The 11,456-nt window shown below is 41.0% G+C and overlaps 1 protein-coding gene across 3 annotated transcripts in view; it reads right to left on the bottom strand.

The window, feature by feature from the left end:
• Positions 1–8,474, bottom strand: part of GRM4 (glutamate metabotropic receptor 4) — a 195,526-nt gene extending 187,052 nt beyond the window's left edge. The window contains exon 1 of one of the 3 annotated variants that reach the window (XM_056557575.1): positions 7,965–8,474. The gene's annotated coding sequence lies outside the window, so the exon portion shown is untranslated. Of the gene's footprint in view, positions 1–6,411; positions 6,545–7,964 lie in introns of those variants that run through there. The other 2 variants (XM_056557578.1, XM_056557577.1) reach the window with 2 other exon arrangements.
• Between the last annotated feature and the right edge of the window lie 2,982 nt (positions 8,475–11,456).

Genomic DNA, 11,456 nt, shown 5'->3' on the forward strand with positions numbered 1-11,456 from the left:
CTTTGAAGCCCTCTGGTGTCTTCCAAAAGTAAAAACTCATCAATTTTATGATGCAAATATAAAGTAGACATATTGTATATGTGAATAAAAAAAAAAAATTTTGGAATATCCATTTTCCTTACAAGCAGAGAGCTTCAAAGTTAGAAAAATGCAAAATGTTCAAATTTTTCATCAAATTTTGGGATTTTTCACCAAGAAAGGATGCAAGTTACCAAAAAATTTTACCACTACGTTAAAGTAGAATATGTCACGAAAAAACAATCTCGGAATCAGAATGATAACTAAAAGCATTCCAGAGTTATTAATGTTTAAAGTGACAGTGGTCAGATTTGCAAAAAATGGCCGAGTCCTTAAGGTGAAAAAGGGCTCAGTCCTTAAGGGGTTAAATGGGCACTGTCAGATACAAAAAAAAATTATATGTTGTAAAGCATGCAAAACCAATAAGTTTTTCAATTGCTTTCATTAGAAAAATTTCAGTATTTCATACTGAAAAAGTCAAACAACTGCCCCCCTCCATCTGCTTGGACACATACTAGTCCTGCTGTGTCCATGCGTCATCACCTATCTCATGGACACACTTCCTTGATTGACAGCTGTGAGCGCAGGGCTCACAGCTGAAGGAAAAATCCTCCCATTGTCAGCTTGTGTCCCGCTACTGTCAGTGAGGACAAGCTGGGAGTTGTAGTTTTGCTAATGCTAGGGGAGATGTGAGCAGACAGCATACTGAGGGAGGGAGCAGAGACCTGCACAGTAATGCAATGCCCCCTCCCTTTGAGAGGAATTCAGACTAGTGAGCTAAATGAAAAGTTTTATAAAAAAAAAAAAATAAAGAAGAAAGGTGCTAGACACATAAAAATTAGATGTACATGGTCAGGATTAGGTACTGAGTGATATATAAAAAAAAAATGTGTTGGATCTGACGGGTACGCTTTAAGCACGTTACATCAAAGTTGGATCAGACTGTAGTGTGCTTTTTCACTTTGATTTTGAGTGTGACTCCATATCCAGACCTCCATGGGTTGATAAATTTGATTTCCATTGATAATTTTTGTGTGATTTTGTTTTCAGCACGTTCAACTATGTAAAGAATGTAAAGATTCAACTATGTAAAGATTAGTTCATTCATTCAGATCTAGGTTGTATTATCTTAGTTTTCCCTTTCTATTTTTTTTAAGATATATTTATATGTGTATATATATATATATATATATATATATATATATATACACACACACAGGGTGGGCCATTTATATGGATACATCCTAATAAAATGGGAATGATTGGGGATATTAACTTCCTGTTTGTGGCACATTAGTATATGTGAAGGGGGAAACTTTTCAAGATGGGTAGTGACCATGGTGGCCATTTTGAAGTCGGCCATTTTAAATCCAACTTTTGCTTTTTCAATAGGAAAAGGGTCATGTGACAAATCAAACTTATTGGGAATTTCACAAGAAAAACAATGATGTGCTTGGTTTTAACGTAACTTTATTCTTTCATGAGTTATTTACAAGTTTCTGACCACTTATAAAATGTGTTCAATGTGCTGCCCATTGTGTTGGATTGTCAATGCAACCCTCTTCTCCCACTCTTCACACACTGATAGCAACACCGCAGGAGAAATGCTAGCACAGGCTTCCAGTATCTGTAGTTTCAGGTGCTGCACATCTCTTATATTCACAGCATAGACAATTGCCTTCAGATGACCCCAAAGATAAAAGTCTAAGGGTGTCAGATCGGGAGACCTTGGGGGCCATTCAACTGGCTCAGGACGACCAATCCACTTTCCAGGAAACTGTTCATCTAGGAATGCTTGGACCTGACACCCATAATGTGGTGGTGCACCATCTTGCTGGAAAAACTCAGGGAACGTGCCAGCTTCAGTGCATAAAGAGGGAAACACATCATCATGTAGAAATTTCGCATATCCAGTGGCCTTGAGGTTTCCATTGATGAAGAATGGCCCCACTATCTTTGTACCCCATATACCACACCATACCATCAATTTTTGTGTTCCAACAGTCTTGGAGGGATCTATCCAATGTGGGTTAGTGTCAAACCAATAGCGGTGGTTTTGTTTGTTAACTTCACCATTCACAGGAAAGTTTGCCTCATCACTGAACAAAATCTGCGTAAACTGAAGGTCCTGTTCCAATTTTAGTTTTGTCCATTCTGCAGCCCCTGAAACTACGGATACTGGAAGCCTGTGCTAGCATTTCTCCTGTGGTGTTGCTATCGGTGTATGAAGAGTGGGAGAAGAGGGTTGCATTGACAATCCAACACAATGGGCAGCATATTGAACATATTTTATAAGTGGTCAAAAACTTGTAAATAACTCATGAACGAAAAAAGTTACATTAAAATCAAGCACATCATTGTTTTTGTTGTGAAATTCCCAATAATTTTCATGTGTCACATGACCCTCTTCCTATTGAAAAAACTAAAGTTGGATTCAAAATGTCTGACTTCAAAATGGCCGCCATGGTCACCACCCATCTTGAAAAGTTTCCCCCCTCACATATACTAATGTGCCACAAACAGGAAGTTAATATCACCAACCATTCCAATTTTATTAAGGTGTATCCATATAAATGGCCCACCCTGTGTGTGTGTGTGTGTATATATATATATATATATATATATATATATATATATATATATATATTATATATATATATTTATTTGTATTTTTTTTTTTTTTTTTACATACTATGAAATTTTTTATTATGATTTTTTTACAGCTAATCTGAAGTAGATCTGAACTAGGAATGTAAAAGCATTAAAGCAAAACATTTAAGGTTTAGAAGAGACACAATACCATTAGTATACAGCTCACATAATAAATATTTAGAAGTTGTAGGCAGTTTCCATACTTTTTTAATGTGTATGTTTGAGGGAGATGAAAAACTTAGAGGGGTGTCATATGGGCATTGTAAGTTGACTCTACTTATTATTTCTAATACAGTGGGAAGGCTTGGAGACTTCTATAGCATGCACACACAACGGACAGACATACAGTATCAGCAATACAGATGTAATTAAAAAATAATGGTGCATGGCCCTGCACTGCTAATAAGAGGAGATTTTTATATTATGTGATCATACTTCTTTAGTGTAGTAGTAGTAGTAGTGATAAGGATGACCCTTATGATTTTGATTAAAAATAGAAATGTATATGCTAATATGCTCCAGAAAAACACTATTTTCCTTATGAGATATTTCAGCTTGCTATCTTGCTGACCAAGAAGATGAAGACCTTGGAATGAGGGCAGAAGAAGTGAGATAAGAGGGTGAACTTGGAAGACAAAATATTTGAAGATATATAGACTGTGTAGAAGGGCAGAGAGAAATCCAGAATTTTCCAGTATGAGAGTGAGAGGGCAGCATAAGTGAATAACTTTGGCCAAGAGAGAAATGGATGCTTAAATATGATAATATATACACAGACGCAATACTCAAATAACCAATCAAAATATAACATGATGATTTTGATGTGATAACTAGCCTCCCCTTTTTGTCAAATGTAAAAACCAATGTACTTCCGTTTAATAAACAGAACTCCTTGGGGCAGCTCCATAGCCAGTATGCTAAGAAGGAGATATTATACCAACATTCTGTTTGGTGTGTATTCCTTGTGCCGGCACTCAGCAGTATACAGCAGCAGTCATGCACATTTTAAGGCCTAACCAGCAGCCATCCTTGACATTAGCAGTAGTAGTAGTGCTATGATTATGAAGCAATTATGAAAAAAACTGACAGACATTGAGGGGATCCGTGTCTACATACTTTTTTTATTTTATTTTTTTCATTTTTAAGGCAACCTGAGATCTGGGCCAGACAACCTCTTTAATGTAGTTAAGGTCTTGCTAAGATTTGTTCTGTGTCACAATTTTCTTCTTTGTTTTGTAATAATAGTAAATACAGAGTAAGAAAGTATTTAAAATTGTGTCAAAATGATCTACGAGTATATTAAAGGTGTTTGTGTGTGTGTGTGTGTGTGTGTGTGTGTGAGAAGATCACATTGATGAAGTCTGTTATAGAAAACCACTACTGATGACTGGAAAAACACACCCCTGTTTCTATAAGGTTTTACAGCTGACAATGTATATCAGAGCAAAAATTAAGCCAAGGGTTCAGATAAATGAAAGAACTGCCTGTAAAGCCCAGAGACAAATCTGTATAATGTACAAAAAACTTTATGTTGCACTAAAAGTTCCCAAGGTAACAGTAGCCTCCAAAATTCTTAAGTAGAAGAAGTTTGTAACAACCAGGACTCCTACAGCTGGACAACCAAACAAATTGGGGGAAATTGGGGAAAAGGTCCTTGGTAAGAGCGATGACCAAGAACCCAATGAACACTCTGGGTGAGCTCCAAAGATCCTGTGTGCAAATGGGAAAAACTTTCAGAAGCTCAACCATCACTGTAGCACTCCACAATGTGGGATTTATGGAGAGTGGCCAAAAAAAAGCCTCTGCTTAGTAAAAGACAAATGGAATTCCTCATGGAGTAACAAGATTATCTGACCTGATAAAAACAAGATTGAAGTTTTTGGCCTTAATTCTAAGCATGATGTCTGAAGGAAACCAGGCACTGCTCATTACTTGCCAATACATCCCTCCAGTGAAGCATGGTGGCGGCATCAACATCATGCTATGGGGTGATTTTCAGCGGCTGGGACAGGGGGACTGTCATGGTTGATATAAAAAAAAATGAATGGAGCAAAGTACAGATATATTCTAAATGAAGAGCTGATCCAGAGTGCTGTAGACCTCAGATGGGGCCAAAGGTTCACCTTCCAACAAGAAAATCACCCTTGCAGCACTGGAGTGGTTTAGGGACAACTCTGGAAATGTCCTTGAGTGGCCTGGCCAGCGCTCTGACTTGAACACAGTCGATCATCTCTGAAGAGACTTGAAAATGTCTGCACACCAACAGTCCCAATCCAACCTGACTGGGTATGAAAGAATCTGCAGAGAAGATCCTCAACCAAGGAGACTGTAATCTCTGCCATAGGTGCTTTAACTAATCTGAATACTTACGTCAATGCAATATTTAATATATTAGCAAAGATTACTAGCATTCTGTTTTTACTTGTCATTATGGGGTATTGAGTACAGATTATTGGGGGAAAAAAACTTGAATTGAAAAAAAGGGAAAAAAGTTAAAGGCTGTGAAAACTTTCCAAATGCACCGTATTTGAATAAACCTCCACAGGCATCCGTATAAAGCAATGAAATCCAAGAGCACAAGATTCACTGCTTAAATAAGGACATCTTTTCCAGTCTCTTCTTCCTGGCTGAGTATGACCTGCTTTCGGCTTCAGCTCTCTGCTTGCCTATGTGAACTACAGGAGCTTACAGAAATAGGTGGTCCTGATAGAGTGAGTCCTTCAATGATTTCTAAACCACATTTACACACTGACACCTATACATTGGTTTTGTGTTTACAATAGTGTTATTTGATAACAAAAACTTTTCAATACTGTTAACACTTAAATATTACTAAAAAATAGTCAGTTATGAGGTCAAGCTACTGTACACTTGATACAATCACTGCAATCCCATATGCAGTAAAAGCATCGATGGCAAGGAATGCTCCCAGAATGCAATCTGTAGACATTTGCATTCCTTTCCCGTTCACACCACAAAACACTGCTCGCAAGTAAGTATTCACATATGAGCGCATCAAAAACTAGCATCTCCTATAATCTGGAGTCAGAGGAGATCAATCCGTTGTACAATAAAGCGAGGAACAGTACTGTGAGTGTGTCCATGCAATCTGTTGTAAGCTGCACTGCCATCAATTTCAGCTATAACTGCCCATAGGAAATTGTAATAAGAAAGGAAACATAACGCAAAGTGTATTTGCCATCGCACTTAAAAATAACAAATGTGTATCAGAAGTCCTGTGTGAAACTATTTTATAATGTGCAGTGAACTATTCATCCTCCATTTATCATAAGATTCAGAAGTGTGTGCTATTATATGCATTTCTCTGATGTGAATCAAAGCCTCCGTCAACCAACCTCTGCTTCATGATTATTGTTATTATTATTATTACTATTATTAGTAGATAATGTGTTATAATAACCTAGTGTGTTTAAATAAAATAATACCAGGCTCTCAGCAAATTGCATAGACTGTCTTAGTCACTTGAAAATTGGTTATCATAGATGTTACACTCCAGCAATAAATCGTAATTTTTTGCATGAAAAAACATACATTACTATCTACCGTACATAGAACTACAAATGTTTAACAGCTCTCTGGAAGCCTTCATCATACACATTGTTAATATTTCTCATTTAATACAGGTAATATATCACTTTGTATAACCTGGCAAGTAGCAACCTGGCAGAGATAATACATATTTATGGGCATCACCCTATTGAGGTAATGTTGCTCTCCTACCTTCCATCCTGTAACCCATTCCCTTCCCCATCCAACTAAAATGGATTTTTAATTGTCCAGTGTATTCCAGCTCCCATAAATCTCTACTGCAAGAGAGAAGGTCTGATTTTAATCAAGACTTCTTGCTGCCAACCACAGACTGGAGCAGTCTGCCCTAAAGATGTTAAATGGGTGCAATTCAGAGGAGCAGATGAAAATATTTAACACATAGGAAAACATAAGGGGGTGGGGGTGGAGAGTGTATAGGAGATAAGAGGGAGAGCTCCAGAAGAGGTTGCAGAGAGAGTAAAGGAAATTGACAGGGAGTGCATGGGATGAACATGATACATATTGAGTGGAGACAGTAAGGTTTGATAGACAGACAGAGAGCAGTTGAGGAACAAGCAGATGACAAAAACATGGACAGATATTGTAAATGGAAAATATGCCAGTTTAAAGTGCAGTTATGTGGGGTCAAAATGCAGATCAGTAGGGCAGACATGAAACAGAGTTTTTACAATGCTTGTCAGAAAGAGAGCAGCAGTAAAATGATCCATGTATACCATTAGAGGAATACAGCTACACTATGTAAGTGCACACCTCAAATTGGGGATAGATAGATAATATATGGACAGATAGATAATAGATGGATAGATAGATAGATGATAGATAGATAGATATGAGATAGATAGATAGATATGAGATAGACATATAGATAGATAATAGATAGGCATATCAATAGATAATGGATAGATAGATAGATAGATATGAGATAGATAGATAGATATGAGATAGATAGATAGACATGAGATAGATAGATAGGAGATAGATAGATAGACATGAGATAGATAGATATGAGATAGATAGATAGATATGAGATAGACATATAGATAGATAATAGATAGGCATATCAATAGATAATGGATAGATAGATAGATAGATATGAGATAGATAGATATGAGATAGATAGATAGACATGAGATAGATAGATAGGAGATAGATAGATAGACATGAGATAGATAGATAGATAGATAGATAGATAGGAGATAGATAGATAGATAGATAGATAGACACGAGATAGATAGATAGATAGATAGGAGATAGATAGACAATAGACATATAGATATACATATAGATAGATTGATAATAGAGCAATAGGAAGATTAATGATTGGCACCAGCTGATGTGAAATAAGAGACAGACAAGTAACAGAGACTGTAGGTCTGAAACAGTGAGTCACAATTTCGAGCCATGTAAAATAGGTAGCAGTGTTCCATATCCCAGAACACACTGTAAAGCCCATCTGCATTTTCACATCACAGCACAGAGAAGCCACACATGTCCCTCTTTTCCTCCATCCAATTGCCTCTCACTTACCAGCTTCTCTCTCCTTTGCTTGATCACTTTTCAGGTAGTAAAGGAGCTTGTGATGATAGGATATAGGCAGCATACTGTGCACTATAAATACAATGCTCTTATGGATATGTAACTGAGTCACCAAGTCCCAACCATAGATATTTCTGTAAATCATGTAAATAATAATACATGCTCAGTATTCCAAAAGGATAACTCACCAAGGTTTGACTTTACAGAGCATACTCTTCAGTGGTCATCTCCTGTAGGAGGGGTGGAGAGACGGATGGATTTCCCCTTTTCCTGCAGCAATTTAGGGGTTCTACGTAACCAGGAAGTGTCTGAGTCCCCTGTGAGGAGGCATAGTAGTCCAATCGCAGCACGGTGCACCAGTAAATATAGCAATAAATACAGGTGACAGCAGCTTCCCGCGGGTCCCTATTGATCTAGAGCCGTGGAGTCAGTTTGCCTGCGTCGCCTTGAAGGAGCTGTCCACTAAGGAGTCCTGAATGAAGATGTAGTGAGGCTGTCCTGGAGCCAGTCCTGGAATGCTCATCAGTGTCCCCGACACTTTGATTAGTATCCTGCTACTCAATAGCTTCTTCCAACCATGTCCTGTGATATCTGGTGCTCCTGCACAGCTTACTGGTGTAGAACGGTAAAGGTCTTCTCCTGATTCCCCCACCCCCAGGAGAAGGTTGTCTCCAAACCACTGCTGTTCCCTCTGTGATCTCCAAGCACCCACCCTCCTTCTCCTCCTCTAAGAAGGCAGGTCCTTCTCTTCCGAGCTTTAGATTCCAGGACTCTTACACAACCCCCTCCGTCACCCCTCCTCACCAACTGCTTATTCTCTACCTCTGTGACTGGATTAGGAGGCTGAGCTCGTGACCTGTCCCATCCTCATGTTACTGCCAGCTGCTGCCAAAATCTGGAGCGTTCTGCACCCTATTGATAGCTAGTATGGCTAGGATTTAGATCTTGTGCCAGCACCCCTATATACATGACGGTAGCCTTCTATACGCTGCCAGCACCCCTATATACATGATGGTAGTCTTCTATACGCTGCCAGCACCCCTTATACACATGATGGTAGCCTTCTATACACTGCCAGCACCCCTATACACATGATGGTAGCCTTCTATACGCTGCCAGCACCCCTATATACATGATGGTAGCCTTCTATACACTGCCAGCACCCCTATACACATGATGGTAGCCTTCTATACGCTGCCAGCACCTCTATACAAATGATGGTAGCCTTCTATACGCTGCCAGCACCTCTATATACATGATGGTAGCCTTCTATACGCTGCCAGCACCCCTATACACATGATGGTAGCCTTCTACACGCTGCCAGCACCCCTATACACATGATGGTAGCCTTCTATACGCTGCCAGCACCCCTATATACATGATGGTAGCTTTCTATACGCTGCCAGCACCCCTATACACATGATGGTAGCCTTCTATACTCTGCCAGCACCCCCTATACACATGATGGTAGCATTCTATATGCTGCCAGCACCCCTATACACATGATGGTAGCCTTCTATACACTGCCAGCACCCCTATATACATGATGGTAGCCTTCTATACGCTGCCAGCACCCCTATACACATGATGGTAGCCTTCTATACGCTGCCAGCACCCCTATATACATGATGGTAGCCTTCTATACACTGCCAGCACCCCTATACACATGATGGTAGCCTTCTATACGCTGCCAGCACCTCTATACAAATGATGGTAGCCTTCTATACGCTGCCAGCACCTCTATATACATGATGGTAGCCTTCTATACGCTGCCAGCACCCCTATACACATGATGGTAGCCTTCTACACGCTGCCAGCACCCCTATACACATGATGGTAGCCTTCTATACGCTGCCAGCACCCCTATATACATGATGGTAGCTTTCTATACGCTGCCAGCACCCCTATACACATGATGGTAGCCTTCTATACTCTGCCAGCACCCCCTATACACATGATGGTAGCATTCTATATGCTGCCAGCACCCCTATACACATGATGGTAGCCTTCTATACGCTGCCAGCACCCCTATATACATGATGGTAGCCTTCTATACGCTGCCAGCACCCCTATATACATGACGGTAGCCTTCTATACGCTGCCTGCACCCTTATACACATGATGGTAGCCTTCTATACGCTGCCAGCACCCCTATATACATGATGGTAGCCTTCTATACGCTGCCAGCACCTCTATATACATGATGGTAGCCTTCTATACGCTGCCAGCACCCCTTATACACATGATGGTAGCCTTCTATACACTGCCAGCACCCCTATACACATGATGGTAGCCTTCTATACACTGCCAAACACCCCTATACACATGATGGTAGCCTTCTATACGCTGCCAGCACCCTTATATACATGATGGTAGCCTTCTATAAGCTGCCAGCACCCCTATACACATGATGGTAGTCTTCTATACGCTGCCAGCCCCCCTAAACACATGATGGTAGCCTTCTATACGCTGCCAGCACCCCTATACACATGATGGTAGCCTTCTATACGCTGCCAGCCCCCCTATACACATGATGGTAGCCTTCTATACGCTGCCAGCACCCCCTATACACATGATGGTAGCCTTCTATACGCTGCCAGCACCCCTATACACATGATGGTAGCCTTCTATACGCTGCCAGCACCCCCTATACACATGATGGTAGCCTTCTATACGCTGCCAGCACCCCTATACACATGATGGTAGCCTTCTATACGCTGCCAGCACCCCTATATACATGATGGTAGCCTTCTATACGCTGCCTGCACCCTATACACATGATGGTAGCCTTCTATACGCTGCCAGCACCCCTATATTCATGATGGTAGCCTTCTATACGCTGCCAGCACCTGTATATACATGATGGTAGCCTTCTATATGCTGCCAGCACCCCTTATACACATGATGGTAGCCTTCTATACGCTGCCAGCACCCCTATATACATGATGGTAGCCTTCTATACGCTGCCTGCACCCTTATACACATGATGGTAGCCTTCTATACGCTGCCAGCACCCCTATATACATGATGGTAGCCTTCTATACGCTGCCAGCACCTCTATATACATGATGGTAGCCTTCTATACGCTGCCTGCACCCTTATTCACATGATGTTAGCCTTCTATATGCTGCCAGCTCCCCTATATACATGATGGTAGCCTTCTATACGCTGCCAGCACCTCTATATACATGATGGTAGCCTTCTATACGCTGCCAGCACCCCTATATACATGATTGTAGCCTTCTATACGCTGCCAGAACCCCTATACACATGATGGTAGCCTTCTATACGCTGCCAGCACCCTTATATACATGATGGTAGCCTTCTATACGCTGCCAGCACCTCTATATACATGATGGTTGTCACGATGCCGGCTGGCAGGTGGTGGATCCTCTGTGCCAGAGAGGGATTGGCGTGGACCGTGCTAGAGGATCGGTTCTAAGTCACTACTGGTTTTCACCAGAGCCCGCCGCAAAGCGGGATGGTCTTGCTGCGGCGGTAGTGACCAGGTCGTATCCCCTAGCAACGGCTCAACCTCTCTGGCTGCTGAAGATAGGCGCGGTACAAGGGAGTAGACAGAAGCAAGGTCGGACGTAGCAGAAGGTCGGGGCAGGCAGCAAGGATCGTAGTCAGGGGCAACGGCAGAAGGTCTGGAATCACAGGCAAGGAACACACAAGGA

Source organism: Hyla sarda, chromosome 2, assembly GCF_029499605.1.
Source record: "Hyla sarda isolate aHylSar1 chromosome 2, aHylSar1.hap1, whole genome shotgun sequence".
NCBI classification, from domain to species: domain Eukaryota; kingdom Metazoa; phylum Chordata; class Amphibia; order Anura; family Hylidae; genus Hyla; species Hyla sarda.